This window comes from Strix uralensis, chromosome 5 (genome assembly GCF_047716275.1).
Source record: "Strix uralensis isolate ZFMK-TIS-50842 chromosome 5, bStrUra1, whole genome shotgun sequence".
Taxonomy (NCBI): domain Eukaryota; kingdom Metazoa; phylum Chordata; class Aves; order Strigiformes; family Strigidae; genus Strix; species Strix uralensis.
The window spans coordinates 41475648-41492438 of record NC_133976.1 but is presented as its reverse complement, the minus strand read 5'-3'; the positions used below and the strand labels follow the sequence as shown (position 1 = coordinate 41492438).

At 39.2% G+C, this 16791-nt stretch overlaps 1 long non-coding RNA gene across 3 annotated transcripts; it reads right to left on the bottom strand.

The window, feature by feature from the left end:
* Positions 1–10654: 10654 nt before the first annotated feature.
* LOC141944270 (uncharacterized) lies at positions 10655–16726 on the bottom strand. Of its 3 annotated transcripts, XR_012629213.1 has the most exons (4): positions 16222–16726; positions 16004–16137; positions 11819–12397; positions 10655–11361 (listed from the first exon to the last, which is right to left on the bottom strand). It is a non-coding gene; the product is annotated as an uncharacterized LOC141944270 (long non-coding RNA). The 3 variants fall into 3 exon arrangements; XR_012629212.1 differs by lacking the exons at positions 10655–11361; positions 11819–12397 and having other exon boundaries at positions 15824–16137; XR_012629214.1 differs by lacking the exons at positions 10655–11361; positions 11819–12397 and having other exon boundaries at positions 15824–16137; positions 16238–16726.
* Between the last annotated feature and the right edge of the window lie 65 nt (positions 16727–16791).

The following is a 16791-nucleotide window of genomic DNA, read 5'->3' as shown; positions in this document are numbered from 1 at the left end:
ACTGACAGTCTGTGAACCTTTACAAAGGATTTTCCTATGCTTTATTTTTGCACATGCCTAACAAGTCTAACAAATGTTCCCAGACTGACAGTGATATTGTGAAGATTTTTTATTGTTTGGAAACTGACACTTGATGTGTAGTGATCTATTTATTTCAGTTCCTTTGATTAGGTGAAATCATCTCTATATTGTTTTCTCTTTGAGATTCTGGGATACTTCCAGAGATAGAAGTCCATCTCTTCTAGTCTCCCATTTCCTCAGTTTGACATGCTTTTATGATGGCATTATATGCCCAGAGACAGGCTTATGTTCCAGGATAGCTTTCTGTTGCAGCAAAACTGTCTTTTTCTAGTGGTGTAAACATTTATTACATATGACCTACTTTTGATGTGTGTTTACTCTCTACTTTAGCAAGTAATTCAGGAAAGGTTGAATATATTGAAAATAGTGAGTGTTCAGGCTTCTGATATCTCTAGTGTACTTGATCTGGGGAGTTTATTTTGGATGAGATATAATTTGGCCTAGTGCTGCACACTCTATTACACCTGTAGTTTGAAACTATATGAAAGGAAGATAGCCTACAAACCTTTCTGTGCGTCCCTCTGGAAACACCAACCTCTCCATTCACTTAACATGCCAATGGCATTAACACACCAGCGCCCTTATTATTATCACTAGTATTAAAAAATGCATATGAAAGCATTTTAAATGATATTATTTGTACCATTTCCAGGTGGCACAAGGGCTTGTGCTGTCTGATCTACCTCCTCTGTCCAAGTTTGAACAACACTACAAGAAAGACATGGGGAAGAATAGACTTAATGCAGCCCATGCAGCAGCAATGCTAGGAAGACACCATGAACCAAGTGGCTTCTGATCCTCAGGCATGTCCTTGTCACTGAGGAAACAATGGAAGAATGTGTTTCTGAAAAACTTGCTGCTCCAGCTTCTTTGCCCATGGTTGACTGGAAGTTCATGGGGATGGGAGGTGACCTCAGGCTTGTGGAACTGCATAATCATAACATATGGGATAATCAGCAATGGGTGTGAAATTTTCAAATGTGGAGGTGCACCTTTTGAAGGTGTCTCTGAGCTGGCTCCATTCCTTTACCCTTCTTGCACAATATTTTGGAATCCATTCTTGCGTTCAAAAGGGTACCCACTGCCTTGTGGAGTCTTGCAACCCCCAACTCCTACTAATCAGTGGCTAACCAGGTTTGCATAGACAAGTCCATTGTGGGCAAAACAGTGATCAAAATCTTCAAGGCCATCTGTGAAACACTTTTTGTTTGAATAATGGTTCCAGTGAACTTACTCTGTCCTTTGGTCCTTTTGAGTTCCCACAAAGTGAGAGAGTGTTGAGGGGATCCACATCACTATTCAGTGCCCATCCCAAGACACACACCCCTGGAGTGTTCAATGTCTTTGAGAAGACGATCTGCTTTTCTTTAAATTTAATAAATTATTGCTCAGTGATCCTCTTATATATGGTAGCAATCCTGAGGTTAGCAACCTCCTGGCACTGCTGCTGAGTTATCCTATTGTTTTTGTGATACCTTTGTCCCTTTCAGTTTAACAAGTAATGTTAGTGGATTTCTGAGAAGTGGAAGGCATTTTACACAGGAGGAAACTTAAAGAGATTGAACTAGACTATAAAAATTAGGTAATAAAAAAATAAAGGGTTCAGCAAGGGGGAAGAGTAACGGGAAGTAAGGGAGGTAAAGATGTGAAAGGACTATGCACAAGGAGTAGGACTGTGAATGACTGAGGAAGAATCAGCAGAGTTTCAAGAAAGAGTTGAGAGCTGGCAGCTGAGGCAAATGCTCCCATGGCATTTGGCTCTCTAGGACATCAGATGGATCCAGTGGTTGAGAGCTCTGCCCTGCTTGAGAACCTCTTTATTGGCATTTGTTAGAGACATGCTGCAGGACTTTGTGATGGCGTGGTCCACATGTGGGTCAGACCCCTCAAGCCTTTGAATGTGTCTGAAGGGAAACTGAAAAGTTAGGCTCCTCCAGGAGGAATCTGGCTCACGTACACTGAAACTGCTTTGAGAAACGAATACCAGCATATGGTGGATGAGAACAACCATGGGACTGGCGTAAAAGCTGCATCATTGTTCTGTATCACCATACTAGGTAGAGCATAATTGATGTTGACAGAATAACAGCTATGCAAGGGAACAGGACTGGCTGGCTTTTAGATTTAGATAACTTTTAAATTATTCAGAATCATTAAGTTATATATATTTTTAGCCTGTGAAAACACATGTCCTTCCACGTCTGCCTCAATACAAGTGGGTGTAACTTGTCATACATAATGATTCAATTCAGCAGTTTGACCTGTTTAGGCAGACTGAGCAGAACTATGCACATACACATTTTTTCTACATAGCTCACAGTTAGATTTTAAGATTTTTGAAAAAGAACTATGTCACATTTACCTTTAGGGTATTTAGCAGTATTGGACAATCCTGGTAAATACTGCTAAAGGTTTAAGATGACTTTTTACCATGTTTAAAATAATTTGGAAGAGATACTGGGGGGCAAGGGAATGAACCAGAGCTGAATCCAGATATGGAATAAAGTCTTAATAAAAAATATTGTCCTCCAGATTATTTGTGACTAGACTGGATTCTTACAGGTTTGCCAAGCTCCCATTGGTTTTAATTAGAAATGGGTGTCCAAATATCTGTGAAGACAAAAGCTGTAGTTCTTCAAAAGGAAAATACTTGAAAATGCAGTCCAGAGGAAGGGCAGATGGGAGCTATGAAATTGTTGAACTGGGGTTTCGTATAAAAGAAGATCGGTGGCTTCAAGTAAAAAAAAAATTTAAAATGTCTAGGACAAAAATGAGCATTGCAAATAAAAGAAGGGCAGGCAGAATGCCTGGAAAGCACCAGTGGAGATAGGCTAGAACATGGGAAGAACTGTCAGGCAGAACAAGAGGTAGAAAAAGCATTGCTGAATGACACCAGCAAGAAGAAACTCATAGGTAGGAAGGCAGAAGTGGTAACATAATGAGTGAATGCACAAGTGTGAAGTGGATGCTCCAGCACACCTTGACACCAATTTTCAGACTTAAATGCAAACAAAGGAAATCCCTTTTTTTTGTCTTCTTGTCAGCAAGATCAAATGAACTGAGCTCAAAGAGATTTCTAGCTGCAGACATGACAGTTTCATCAAAAAAAAAAAAATTGAGTGCATTCACCTTCAAATGATATAATGGCTTGAAAATCACTGGGCATGTAGAAGACCAATGATTACTGGTCTTCTCTTCACAGAACTGAGCAGAACAAGGATTGAAATTGAGTTTACTATTCTTAATGGAGTACTTCAACCATCAGACTACTGGCTTTTCTAAGGGATATCCCTATTATAAGAGTTTTGTCCACATTCTGTCCTGACTTTAGGAACCTCCCAGCAAAAGCATTAGTCAAAACTGATAATTTTTGATTTAGCACAACAGCACTTCCCAAAAGGGAAAAAAAAAATCTTAAAATTCTTAAACATTTATTTCTGATAGAGAGACCATGCCAACAGGCTATCAAGTCCAACTATTTGTCCAATTTGTGTTTCTATACGCCATTGGAAGATGAAGAGCCACAGGGAAATATGTGACTTACATTTCAAAAGTAATCTCCTTAACAAGATGGCAACCTATGCTTTCCTTGAGCAGTGGCTCAAGTACCAAAATGCTGTGTCTATGTGAATAGCTTTTAACTAAGACTTTTCAAGCAGTTCCTCATCATGTCTTTACCTACATCTGAAATAAACCAGCACTGAGCTGCACAATGGCTGTTTGCAGGGGTAACTCTGCCAGTGTAATCAATGGGTGGTACTGTTTCACCTGCCAGGTCTCCAGTCAGGGCATGTCTTCATATCTCCTACTCCCTTTTTCCAACATTTTTTCAGTTGCTCTAAGCTATAGTGATGCCAGTTCTCTGTCTTTTCCACGTGAAGGAGGGTGGGATGTTGCTGCAACAAAACAGACTTACATAAATTGGGCCCCTCACTACAAAAAGGACATTGAATTACTCAAGCGTGTCCAGAGAAGGGCAACGAAGCTGGTGAAGTGTCTGGAGCACATGTCGTACGAGGAGCGGCTGAGGGAACTGGGGTTGTTTAGTCTGGAGAAGAGGAGGCTGAGGGGAGACCTCATCGCCCTCTACAACTACCTGAAAGGAGGTTGCAGAGAGCTGGGGATGAGTCTCTTTAACCAAGTAATAAGCGACAGGACAAGAGGTAATGGCCTCAAGTTGCGCCAGGGAAGGTTTAGACTAGATATTAGGAAGCATTTCTTTACAGAACGGGTTGTTAGGCAGTGGAATGGGCTGCCCAGGGCAGTGGTGGAGTCCCCATCCCTGGAGGTGTTTAAGAGTAGGGTCGACATAGCACAGAGGGATATGGTGTAGTTGGGAACTGTCATTGTTGGGTTGATGGTTGGACTGGATGATCTTCAAGGTCTTTTCCAACCTAGACAATTCTGTGATTCTGTGAAATTCTGGGATGAACCTTTTGTGGCTGTACAATGCTGCAATGCCACCACAAGTCAGTGAAGATATGGTGATACAATGTGTAGGTCTGACTCAAAATCTCAAGGAAGATGCTATTAACACCATCAGACAGATGTATTTTCTCACTAATTATTATTTCAAAAGCAGACTTTACAGTGAGAATTGCTTTTTATTAAAGGAGAGAATGGTTCTCAAACACCACTTACATGCATCTATTTTCTTGTCTCTACTTTGTTGTTGCTTGTTCCTTATAAAATTTCCACTTGACAAATTTTTTTTAATTGCTTCTGAGAAATAAACACAGGAAGTGGTATTTTTTATTAGTGACAAATGTTTTCAGACTGGTAAATCACAAAATGCCTGGGTTTTGGGTTACCTCTACCTTGTAGATATATCTCCTTTAAACCAGTGGAAGAATTATGCTCAGGTACTTACTAGACAGCAAAGCTGTGGGTCACAAAGATGGTCTTTGCTGAGCTGATAAAGAAAGGCAGGTGACAGTGAAGAGCAGATGACAAAGGCACTGTCCCTATTAGTGTATTTTGCTTTAGTTGCCTAAGCCATTACAGTTTGGACTGATATTAGATGCATGGATGAAAGTGATACAGTTCATACAGTGTGTTCATTTCAGTTGAATCATATAATGAATACTGATGTGCTCCTGGTAGTTCTGATAGAAGAAATAAAGTAGCCATCACTTCATCCATTATTGAATGTGGTCTTCATTTGTATTTGTTTCAGTTGATTAAGACTAGAGGCACAACAGAGGTTACTGCATATGTACTAAATTCAGGTCTGACTAGGGAAGTGTAGAAAAATAGCTTTCACAACTCTTTACTGCAGTTATATATTCTTATCTTATATTTATAATCTATTACATAAAATCCAGTGAAGCTTGTAAAATACCTCTTAAATCAACTTCAAAGCAACTTTATTTAACTTTTTTAGGTTACTAAAAGCATGGGATAGCTCAAAGTGAGGTATCAAAAACAACGTGAATTTTAAACTGAATTAATTATGGTATGAAGGCACTATTAGTGTAACATTATGGTTGGATGTTTTCTGCAACTGAGAGGCAGGAGCATCAAGTATGAAGACACAGTTTAAGTATTCTGTCTCTCTGAATTAGTAACACATACTCTGCATTTCTATAGCAGTTCAGTCATAAGAGGTTAAAAACCTTCACAAACATTACATTTTGGCAAAGTTTAAGGAAGGGAAATAATACTGGTAAATGTTCCAGACCACATGGGAAACTTAATCAAGAACAACATAAAACCAGATGATCTGTCAGTTCTTTCATACACAATGAAACATTATATTAAACATTTGTAAAAGATGCTGTGAGCCCTAAGGACTGTTTCTGAATCCTGTAATAAAATAAATTATAAATCATCCTTCAATGCTTACCTGTATAACTACCAAAGAAACTGTAAGAAAAGTTCATGAGGGAATTATCCAGCTGATGGGTGTGCCTGAATTCAAATCCACAGTACGATGGGACCTTCCACACATTTCATACATTGTAGGAGCCTTGTACTGATTTGGTCTCAGGACACAGAAGACCCTACACATTACTAGTAGCCTGTTAAAATCTACTACAGACAGCAGTGGTGTCTTATGTGTTTTTGAAGAGGATTATTTTTTTTACATACACTGCAGCATTACTATAAAGATACAGAATTTATAATATAAATTAAAAACCATAATTCTTAGATTTAGAGTAGATTGTAAATATGTACCTGTAAGGTGGTATCTGAAAAATTACATGTTGCGTAATACCTGCACAGGTGTTTGGTTTTCTGTTAAACCGAATAAATATTATTTCCTTGGAGAGAGATATATTAGAGGATAACACACTTGTTAAGTGCACTACAGATTTAGCTACATGTTGCAGATAGACAAAAGCAGCAAGTTCTCTGTGGCCAACAAACTGGATTTCAGGAGATTTGCTTTTTAATAAAGAACAATTTTTGTATCATTAAATACTCACGCAAATACAATACCTTTGATTTTGGCAAGACAGAATTTTAGTCCTGGCTCACCCAGTACAAACACCTGCACATCTAACTTCAAACACTGCTAAGGAACTGAAGACTTTTTCACTTTAGAAACTGGATAATTAAGTATGAAATGTGAAGACATCCTAGAAAACTAAAACTACAGAGCAAGGAAGGAAAGTTTTACCTAAAAGAGGTGGCTCTAACAACGTTGACTCAAAAGTTAGGTAGCAGTATCCCTTACCTTTCAAGACTTCTCTTCAGTCCAGATTCAGTAGAACTGGTGCAGAAAAAGTATTTCAAGAGCAAGATGAGTTTAAGTCCTATGACAAAGAATTGCAGATTTCCAAAGTTTTCAGCAACTGAAGTTTCTCATCACAAAGAATATTTAAGTGCCTATTCTGCTGCTTTGCTATGGTAAGTTACTCCCATTCTTTCAGTTACAGACAGTAAAGTGATGCCACAGCAAATCACCCTGTCATGAAGCAGATGAAAAATGGAGAAATCAAGACATTAACAAACAGGGTGGAGCCCAATTCACTCTTCTCATGCCAAGACAGTGTCAATTAAAGATCTCTTTTCTTGTTCTCCTGACTTCAGAGATCCACCCAGTGTCAAAAATTGGTACTGAAGTTGCAGAGCACCCTATTGCTGTAGAGAACGCTCTCAGGTACCACTGTTTTAATCTCAGAAAAGATTGTATTTTTGCTTAGCTGTGGAAAAAAGAAAAAAAAAGATGCATTCTTAATTTGTGAAAGGAGTCTGTATTTATTCACCAGCATGGTCATAACAAAAATAAACAAAACTTGGTGCTCTGCTTTTCCACATAAATCTAAAATATTTCAGTTTTGGGAAGTCTGTGACATCACTATAATAACAGGAGGTTATCCCTCAGCTGCCAAGTCTTGCTACATTTGATTTTTTTTTTTTTGATGACAGACATTAGGTAATATGAATGCAGAAAGGAGAATGACTTGGATTCAGACAAAACCTTCTTAGGAGAAATCTGAAGACATAAATAAAAAGTGAATATGTTTAACATCCATGATTATTTTAGTAGAACGGATCATGATTTTTTGATATATTTTGCATTCTTCTGTTTTAGGACTTCACCCAGCCCACTTTTATGTTAATTATTTGAGCCTCTCACCTGTTAAATCTGTTCCAGCTGTCTGGAATTCATCTTATATATTTAATTTCTCTTACGTCAGCCACTGGTTTAGTTGTAAGCCTTAAGCATGCTGGAGCTGTTCCAGTCTTTGTGAGCAAAGTACTTGCACGGAAAAAAACCTTTTTTTGCCTAAAGATTCGAACCCAAAAGAACTTTTGCCAAAGGCTTTAGATTTGTGTCTTGCAAATGAGGAATTCAAAAACTCTTCCAGAGTCAGTACTGCCACACAGAGAGCTTCTGAATTTATTTTTTTTCATGAAAACTGATCTTACAGTTTCACTAGAAAATGCTCACATCCAAAATATAACTAGTAATGAAAAGTTCTCTATACAATAATCAGGCCACTAGTAGCTGCTGGCTGATGTAGGGTACTGAAACTTTTGCAGAAATGGCTCTTGGTATGATGTTCATGGATTCATTGTCTTCAGACACTGGTGTTGTATATATAAAAGTTAAGTTTAGCCTATGGAAGCCACTTTCCTCCTCTTAATTAACAAAGATTTCTGCTATGTGTGCCCCCTTGAAGTCACCTGACATTAGATGAACTGAAACAACCAGTGAAGAAATTTTTCTTTCTTCATTAACTAACAGAGAAGATTTTGATGATAAATTTATACTGCTAAATAAATAAATAGCACCTGGGTACAGCTGAAGCACTGACCTCCCTGTAATTGACACTGCTTCATTGTAAACTTACTCTCCAGCTGTATTTGGACTGCTCCAAACAGCTGTTTCCAGGAGTTCCCTAGAGAGTGGGCTAGTCCTAAGCACCAGTTGGCCTTCAGGCCAGGGATTGGACCCAAGCCCACTTATTTAGCAGCACAAAGTCAAATATTAGCCTTCAGTGCTATTGGGGCTTTTGTGAATATTATCCCCTTCCACTTCTGTTTTCTTGCCAAGTTAAGGTTCCTGAGCTTTCCTGAAGACAGTATAAAGAAAATATGTTTGGAGCTGGACAAAACACTTCAAATTCTTTAATTTTCCTACATATTCATAGTTCAGATTAGGCTGAAGTGTATCAGTTAAGTGCTGCAAGAAAAGCTGAAAAAATTGTCCTGGCACCAAGAGTCATGTCATACCTCTTTATATATAGGTTTAATTCTCCAGGACTGCAATCCCAACAGTTTTCACAGCTACCAACTGAAAAGTAATATGCATACTCCTTTTTTTTTTTAATATAACTTTCATAATGCATTCATTTTTGAAAGTCTGGCTCCCTTGTTGATATGGCTAATGGTATAAATATGCAGGTGACCTGGTGGCCCAGGTCCAATAGGATGTCTTTTTCAGCTGGTACGAAAAGACATCCAGTGGAAAAAACAAAAAACCCAAACAAAAGAAATCACAGAAAGTCACTGCTGCTGTTTTTTTGGTTGAAAAAACCCCCGGATACTCTGGTCCTGGGTCATCCCCTAACTGTTGCTGTTCCCCACCCTGTTACAGCCCTCCTTTTAAAAGGGAAAACCCAGCATATTTCCAACTCACACAAACATATTTTCCAACAAAACCAACTCCTGTCAGCAGGAAACATTTCTCTTGCTGTTCTGTCCTTAACCCTGCAGCATTACATCCTGCCCCTGCCTATGGAGACCCACAGGGCTGTCTTTCTGTCACAGAACAACTCCTGACACCCCACCACCACCTCAGAGATGTTCCTCTACAGAAGGCAGACATAATCCTTGGGTCCTGTCCCCATGGCTCCACAGGGCATCCAGCTGCAGGGTATGCTGTCTGTACTTCTACAAAAGGTCTAGATGCTTATTCATTGCCAACCATCTCTTCAGCACAAGTTGCAGAACTTCTGCCCTGAGTTGCACCTCTGTACTTGCACAAGGGCAGTCAGCCCCCGTGAGCAATCCATGTTTACACCAATTCCAGATATGACTTTGGGGCTGTGCACGACTGTAGGCAACTCTGAAAACAGTTCAGCTTCTTAACATCATCTGGCACTCCTGTTTAAAACGGCTGTTATGTTGAAGCTCTTCTGCAACTACTATTATTTTAGCAATAGTAAAATGCTAAACTCACGTTTTTCCTTATGATGGTATCACATGAGAAAATACCTTAACTGATCAATCAGCAAGGACAGTGGGTCTTTCTGGCCAGCACGCTCTTGAACATGCTCTCATCAGCCTTTCCACAGTGCAGTCACTGCCTGCTTCTGCTTTAGAACTCTATTTTACAGGACCCAGCCTCAGGAGACAAAACTGCTGTCTGGGTGTGCCAGGGCTTCCAGTTACACCTCCATTCTTTGTGGCACTCTCCAGATGGCCACCTCATTGCACCTCAGGTTCTCTCCGCTTACCTTCAAATTCTCTGTATTATGAAATGCAGAGATACTGCTGTAACCATACTAACCCTGGCCTTGCAGATGGGACTCATGTACCTTGACATGAACAGAGGTGTGAAGAGAAGAAATCCAGAAGAAATGCTGCTCAGCATCCAAGCCTGGAGGCAAGAGCAGATGACAAGACAGGATGGTCTGAACCGTGATGAGTCTCTGGCAGGAGAGTCCTAAGATGTCTGTGGCTTGTCTGCTGCACCCTGGGGGTCCCTCAGGATTGTGAGACCGTGAGGTCTCAAAGGGGGGAATGTGGAAGCAGGCTTCCCTATGCCCAAACGCTGGTCCTGGTCGACACAGCAGCATCCCAAGAGGAATGAGATGAACGGCTGTAGGTCACGGCCACAGGGCTGCAGACTCTGAGCTATCAGGAACACACTGGTACAACTGCTGTAAAAGAGGTTCCTCCTGTGTAAATGCGGCTCTGTCATAACAGGCCCCTTCACAAAGCAGCTTGTATCTGCCATAAATGTATATAAACCCAGCCCTTTTGTTTTCTATCAGAGTTTGTATTGATAGATGGCTGAACCTCTCTCTCATTGTGCCCTCTCCTATAGCTATAGAAACAATCTGCTTCTGCCTGACCAGAGTCTGCAAAAGAGGCTGCATGTTTATTCTGCAACATCAGTGAAACAGTGTTTTATTTGAAAAGCATTTTGTCAAAATACACAAGAAGTGGGGTAATACATTCTGCAGTATTTGCATGTGAGAAATTACTGTTTAAGTAATACGTAGAATTCATGTGAAGTGACAAGTCATTTATTTACTACCTAAAAAAATGCAGTCTCAATCATCCGGACACAGAGTTATGAAAGGCAGGTTAAGATGAAGAAAACTTTCTTTCCTGGTCAAAAAGGAGTTATTACTCTTATCCCCTGTTTGTCCAACAGCTCAAATCTTCACTTGTGACCAACACAAATAAACAAGTACCGTCTTGTAATCCTTCATTCCCTCCATCCAAAAAGATGGTTAAAGAAGGCTCCTTTTATTGTTGCAATAACTAATTGTGACTTGTGTCCAAGACCAATTTAGTTATCGTTTGCTCTGAGTATCTGCTGTAGGAAATACTACTTTGAAAATGTTTATATTGTGGAATTTTAAGAACTGAGAAAAACTGCAGGACATGATAGACAATGACCGACATTGCTTCTAAATGTTTCTAAAATGCTTTTAACAAAAATAAAGATATTGTACCTTGATATAGATGAAAATGCTATAGTACAGTTTCACCCACCTCATCAGAAAAAAAAAAAGTCTCGTGTGAAGTTAATATGAGGTTACTTCTTCCTCCTTCCAACATTCTGTGTGCAGCCCAACCCATGGCAGTATTTACCTGTCAAATAGAAAAGGTACAATTGCTCATTTTATTTTAAATAATGCTAATTTGAGCCCTTACTTTCAGATTTTCTGTTTTAAGGAATATTTGAAGTATTTAAAAGGCATTTAGGAAAAACATGAAAATACCAAAATAATGGACAAGATCTATATATGTATTTGCATACCTATCAAAGTGTAAACAATGACCACAGACATTTGATCTGTTAAATAGCTCTACAATGAAATTGGCTGTAGCATCCACATAGTATAAATAACAACTCTCTTTAATATCTTTTACCTGAAGAGGAATTTTTGATTAGTAAAAATACATGCATATGGTAGAATGCAAAATGAAAGGAAAACACTACAAGATCTTTCTAGTTAAAGAACCATGATCAACCATGTACACAATTTGAAGAATTAAGGAACACCAATCATCCCATCAAATGGCAAAAAAAGCATTACACACTCACCACAGTCTTTGTGGTTAACTTTGGGCTAGATGTACAAGCTTCAAATACAATACAAACACAACAGAAAAAGTCTAGTCTTCTTTGCCTTAAAGAGGGCATGAGTTCTATGGTTCAGTTTCTGACCCTGCTTGTGTACTGCTCCTCAACATGCCATTCATTCCTATAAGGCCTTAACAGAGAGGCTTGTGTAGAGTCTCAAATACCAACACGGGATCCTCAGTTGTAAATCTCTGGGGATAAAGGAAAAGGCACTGAGGTTCTCTAGAAGAAACTGCCATTCAATATAATTTGCTCAGATATATCTCTTGGTGAAATATAATTTGATTTTGAGCTTCTCATGAGGCAAGTATTTCGATCTATCATTGTGCAGCTCTGCCCACTGTTTGAATGTGCTTCTTCATTCTTTTTCTGAATCTTACTGTCTCCTCTAATTTTTACTTCTTTTTACTTTCACATGTCTTTTGAAGGTATTAACTGTGTTCAGTAAGAACTTGTTTACACTTAATGTTTATTTTTGAAGTTGGATGTTCCTTCTTGGATATAAACCTCTTTCTTCTTAGGAAGATCTCCCACAGGTTTCTGTTAAAAAAAGAAAAGGGGAAAAAAACAGAAGAAATTAGTTAGGAAATAGAACAAAGTGATGTGAAATTGTGCAACTTGCATAGTGTCAAATTATGGATTAAGTGAACATAAATCTCAGAAATTCAAATACAATCTATACAGTGTTCAACTATTCCTGTAGAATGCCTTCATCATAAAATTTGACCCCTCCAGAACCTATGAAGAAATATTTCAGTCACATACCATTTCCCCAAATTAAATTTCTAACTGCTTCATGTTTTCTCAACTAGAAAAAAAAAAAAATCCTCATTAGAGTCCACTGTATTTAAAATTATAATTGTTTAAATACCAAGAAGAAAACAAACAATCAAACAAAAGGCTTTGAAGTCTCTTAGTTCCAGAAAGGTTTATTGTAGAACCATATAAAAGTTATTACAGTTCAACCTGTCAGAAGTTTGGGGGGGAAAAGCTAGGGAGTATGAATAAGCACTAAGTAGTAGCACATGTGTACACTGTGCATATAGTTTATGTATCCAGCTGTGCCGTGTTGCCCCTTGCCAGCAGCTAAGCACCCACACAGCCACTTGCTTGTTCACTTCCCTCCACCAGCAGGATGGAGGAGTTAATAGGAAGAACAAAAGGGAGAAAACTCATGGATTGAGATAAAAACCAGGTTAATAGGTGAGGTAAAGAGAAATGGCAAAGGGAATCACTTGTCACCACCCACAAGCAGACTGATGCCCAGCCAGTCTTTGAGCAATGGTCAGCTTGGAAGACAACTCCCCCCCATCCTTCTTCCTCCACTGGTTTTTATTGCTGAGCACAAGCTTACATGGTGTGGAACATCCCTTTGGCCAGCTTGGCCAACTGTCCTGGCTGTGTCCCCTCCACATCTCCTGCCCACCCCCAGCCCACTTGTGGGGACATGAGCAGAGTGGAAAAAAGAGTGAGCCTTGAGGCTGTGCAGGCAGGGTTCAGCCACAGCTGAAACACTTTTAGCCACAGACCTGAAACACAGCACCATACGGGCTGCAGTGAAGAAACTCCATCCCAGCCAGACCAAATACACCAATAATACAAGTTCCAATGCAAAGTGAATTAAGCTTAAACATGGCTAGATTAAGTCTTGTGTTGGTATAAGACAATTATAATTGACACTTACAAAGCAGGAACAGAACAAAAATCATATAATTAGCCTCAGCCAAATATTGTAGTACCAAAAGATACTGAACATCTTTTATATTCTGAAGAGTGGCCCAGTCCTTAAGGCTTAGATTGTGCTTCTGAAAAACAAGATTCCACTTTACTTGTAATCATTTAATTTATGTGGTAAACATGTTACTAACTTTCTGCCTCAAACTTTGAAAACTTGATTTTTTTAATGATTTGTAGACCAGAAATGAGGTCACCTAAACCAAAAAGTCATTGAGACCACTAACTCCAGTATTGTTTTCAGCTCTGGATAAAGAGCTTGAGACACATATCATGAGAAAATGAGAATATGCTATTTTTTTATGTCAGGGATATTTAAAACTTCAACAAAAATAATACTGCTAGGATTAGGATAGCTGCACTAATAGTCATAGTTCATATTTGTAAAATATGCAGATGAGTCTTACTAAAGCTGTGCAACCACCTCATGACCTCTGGTATTTACGTTTAAATACAGAACTTGTTACCAACTGCACAAGATGAGTCCTGAGTCACAGGATGAGATCTTGAAGGTATCTTTTAATTCCAGGAGTCCTAACTACTTATGTACACAAATTTCAGTAATTCACATATATCTTCACAAACATGTATTTCTCCAATGCTTTTTTGCCCATGTCTAGAGGTGCAGGTAATATTCAGGGAATGTGACAAAGAATAAATCAAATTCTGTGCTCCAGTATTGAGGTGTATGCTTTCCTATAGTTTATATTATTTCCTTTGTACTTTAGTGAAAACACAGTCAGTATTTAACACAAAAATTTGTTCTCCAGCAGCGATATCGTCTCTTTCAAAGGCATGAAGTCAAATGCAGCTAAGATAAAATTTCTCTATTTTTTGTCTTGAATTTACACATTGCAGTGAAACCTCACAAAAAATTCATCTATTACTCATGCCGTAAGCAAGGAATTTTCTTGTTTTCTCTTTGAATGGCAGCTCCCTCACAGTTTTCAAATGTTTATGGCCTCTTGTTGAAGTGCGTAGATACCAAAACCATCAGATCAACACATTCTTTTTACACGTGACATTTTATTCCCTTTACAGAAGGGAATTTAACACTTTCCTTTAAAACTTTCCCTGTTTATTAACAGTGATGAATATAGTTGATAAATCTGCTTCTTCCTGAAAATGCAGACATAAAATTACTTGCCTGATAACCCTAGATGAGAGAAAAAAAGCACAGTGTCAGATGACTGAAATAAAAGAAGGGACATATGATACCACAGGATACGCAAAACCACTGGAAGATTCTCAGGATCTCTTTTTTACACGGTTAAGTATCTCAGCTAGAAATTTCTAATAGAGATCATATAGCATTGTTGAATAAATTCAGCGCACTTGTTGGATGAACTGTAACAATCAATAGAGTGGGAATACCCACATCAGGTTGAGTTCCCATAGAGCTGCTGCTTTTTTGCCAATACCTTGCAGTTCTATAAACATTTTCCTTCCAGCTCTAAAAGATGCTGATACTAATTTCCTACTGGTGTGTGAAAACACTTAGAAATAAAGGTAACTGTATAAAGGAAACTGTAACCAGATATAGTCAAAGCTCTGGGATACCCAAGTAAGCAAATGTCTGATGGGAGGGAAATTTCTGCAGCTTAGATGTAATGATACTGAAACTTCTAAGTACAGTGGATCAGATTTCAGACATGGACACAGGCACCTAGCACTGTTTAAGAAACCTGCCTGATCTCCAGCTGCTACTTCAGAAAGTTTTAGTAGGTTCTGTCTCATATTTGTGGATGTTTTAGTTCTGTGGAATATGTAAAATAGTATAAGCCACCAATGAAGCATGGTTGCTAGAGATAACATCTATTTGAATAGAAGAACTGACATAAATAACACACTACTGTAGTATGATGGATACCTGTAAAAAAAAAAAAAAAAAAGGCAAACGTCCAACTTGCTTCATTCTTCCTTGTAATTATCTTAATAGAATCCACACTGTTTTAAATGGAAGAAATTACAGAAATTAGGACATGATATATACATTTCATTACTCCACCCTGAGTTTTGTATGAAGTCAAGACATTGGAATGGTATCTATTCTAATTCATGTAGTTTGTCCAGTTAGGTCAAAGCAAGAGGATGCAAAGTGCTTTGAGCAAAGAAAAGTAAGTTTGTTTGGCACAGCATTTTAGACTTTACAAAGCATATGCATTATCTACTCTCCCTATTCATGTTGTATCTAAAGAAAATCTAGAGACAAAGACCAAGAAGAAAAATAAATAGTAACAATATACTGAATTTTATTTTTGGTACTTGTGCTTTTGTAGCACATTCACTGAAAACCCCATTCATAATTCACCCTCAGGAAAAGCACAAAAAGACAGCAATCTTTCTCCAGGTTTGAGAATCACAGCGAGTCTGCAGACATTTAGTATGCATGATCATTGCAAAGAAACTCACAGGGACTGTGCTGGAAGTTTAAAAGTCAAGTTTTGTGAGTCTTCTGGGAAACACCCATTTGACTTAGAAAGGCTGAAAGGCCTTATTTAAAATACGGTTTCTCCTTCTGCCCAAGCAAGCCATACACGAAGTCCCTGAAACAGACAAGGTAGGACCAGAATAATCAGAGAAATGAAATTAAACCTGATGATTTAAAGAGTTTATGTTAATTGCTTTACCCTCTCCGATGCTCACTTTTCACTCCTGTCACAGAAGCCATTAGGGCCAATCTGAACTTCAAAACAATTACAGGTTGGAAGAGCTTCCCAGAAACCTCCTTCTTAGAATTTCAACAGCAGTTTAGCTACTGGGAGGGAGCTGGCAGGTTAATGATGCCTACCAGGGTGCTGGGCACTGCCAGAACGGCCGCTGCTTTTCCTTCTTTAGAAGCCTGTGCACCATTTGAAGAGCAGCAGGACACGGGCCCCACCAACGGAGAAAGGGTCTGCAGCTCTGGGTAAAAAGCACCCACACGAACACCCACGCCCCAGAAACGCCGTGGTTAGCGCTGCCCGGGACGGTATTAAGGGAAGTTGCCATTAACACTCTTGTGATAGAGAGCAACGCATCCCGCCGCCATGCCGCCAGTCGGTATCGCTTCACCACCCTCCTCCCGGCAGCTCCCTTCCCTTCAACAAGATGGCGGCCTTACTACTCGCCTTCTCTACCAACATGGCGGGTCGAATCCCCATTGGCGCCCCCCCTCCACCACCGCCCCGCTATAGGCTGAGCCGCCGGTTTTCCCCGCC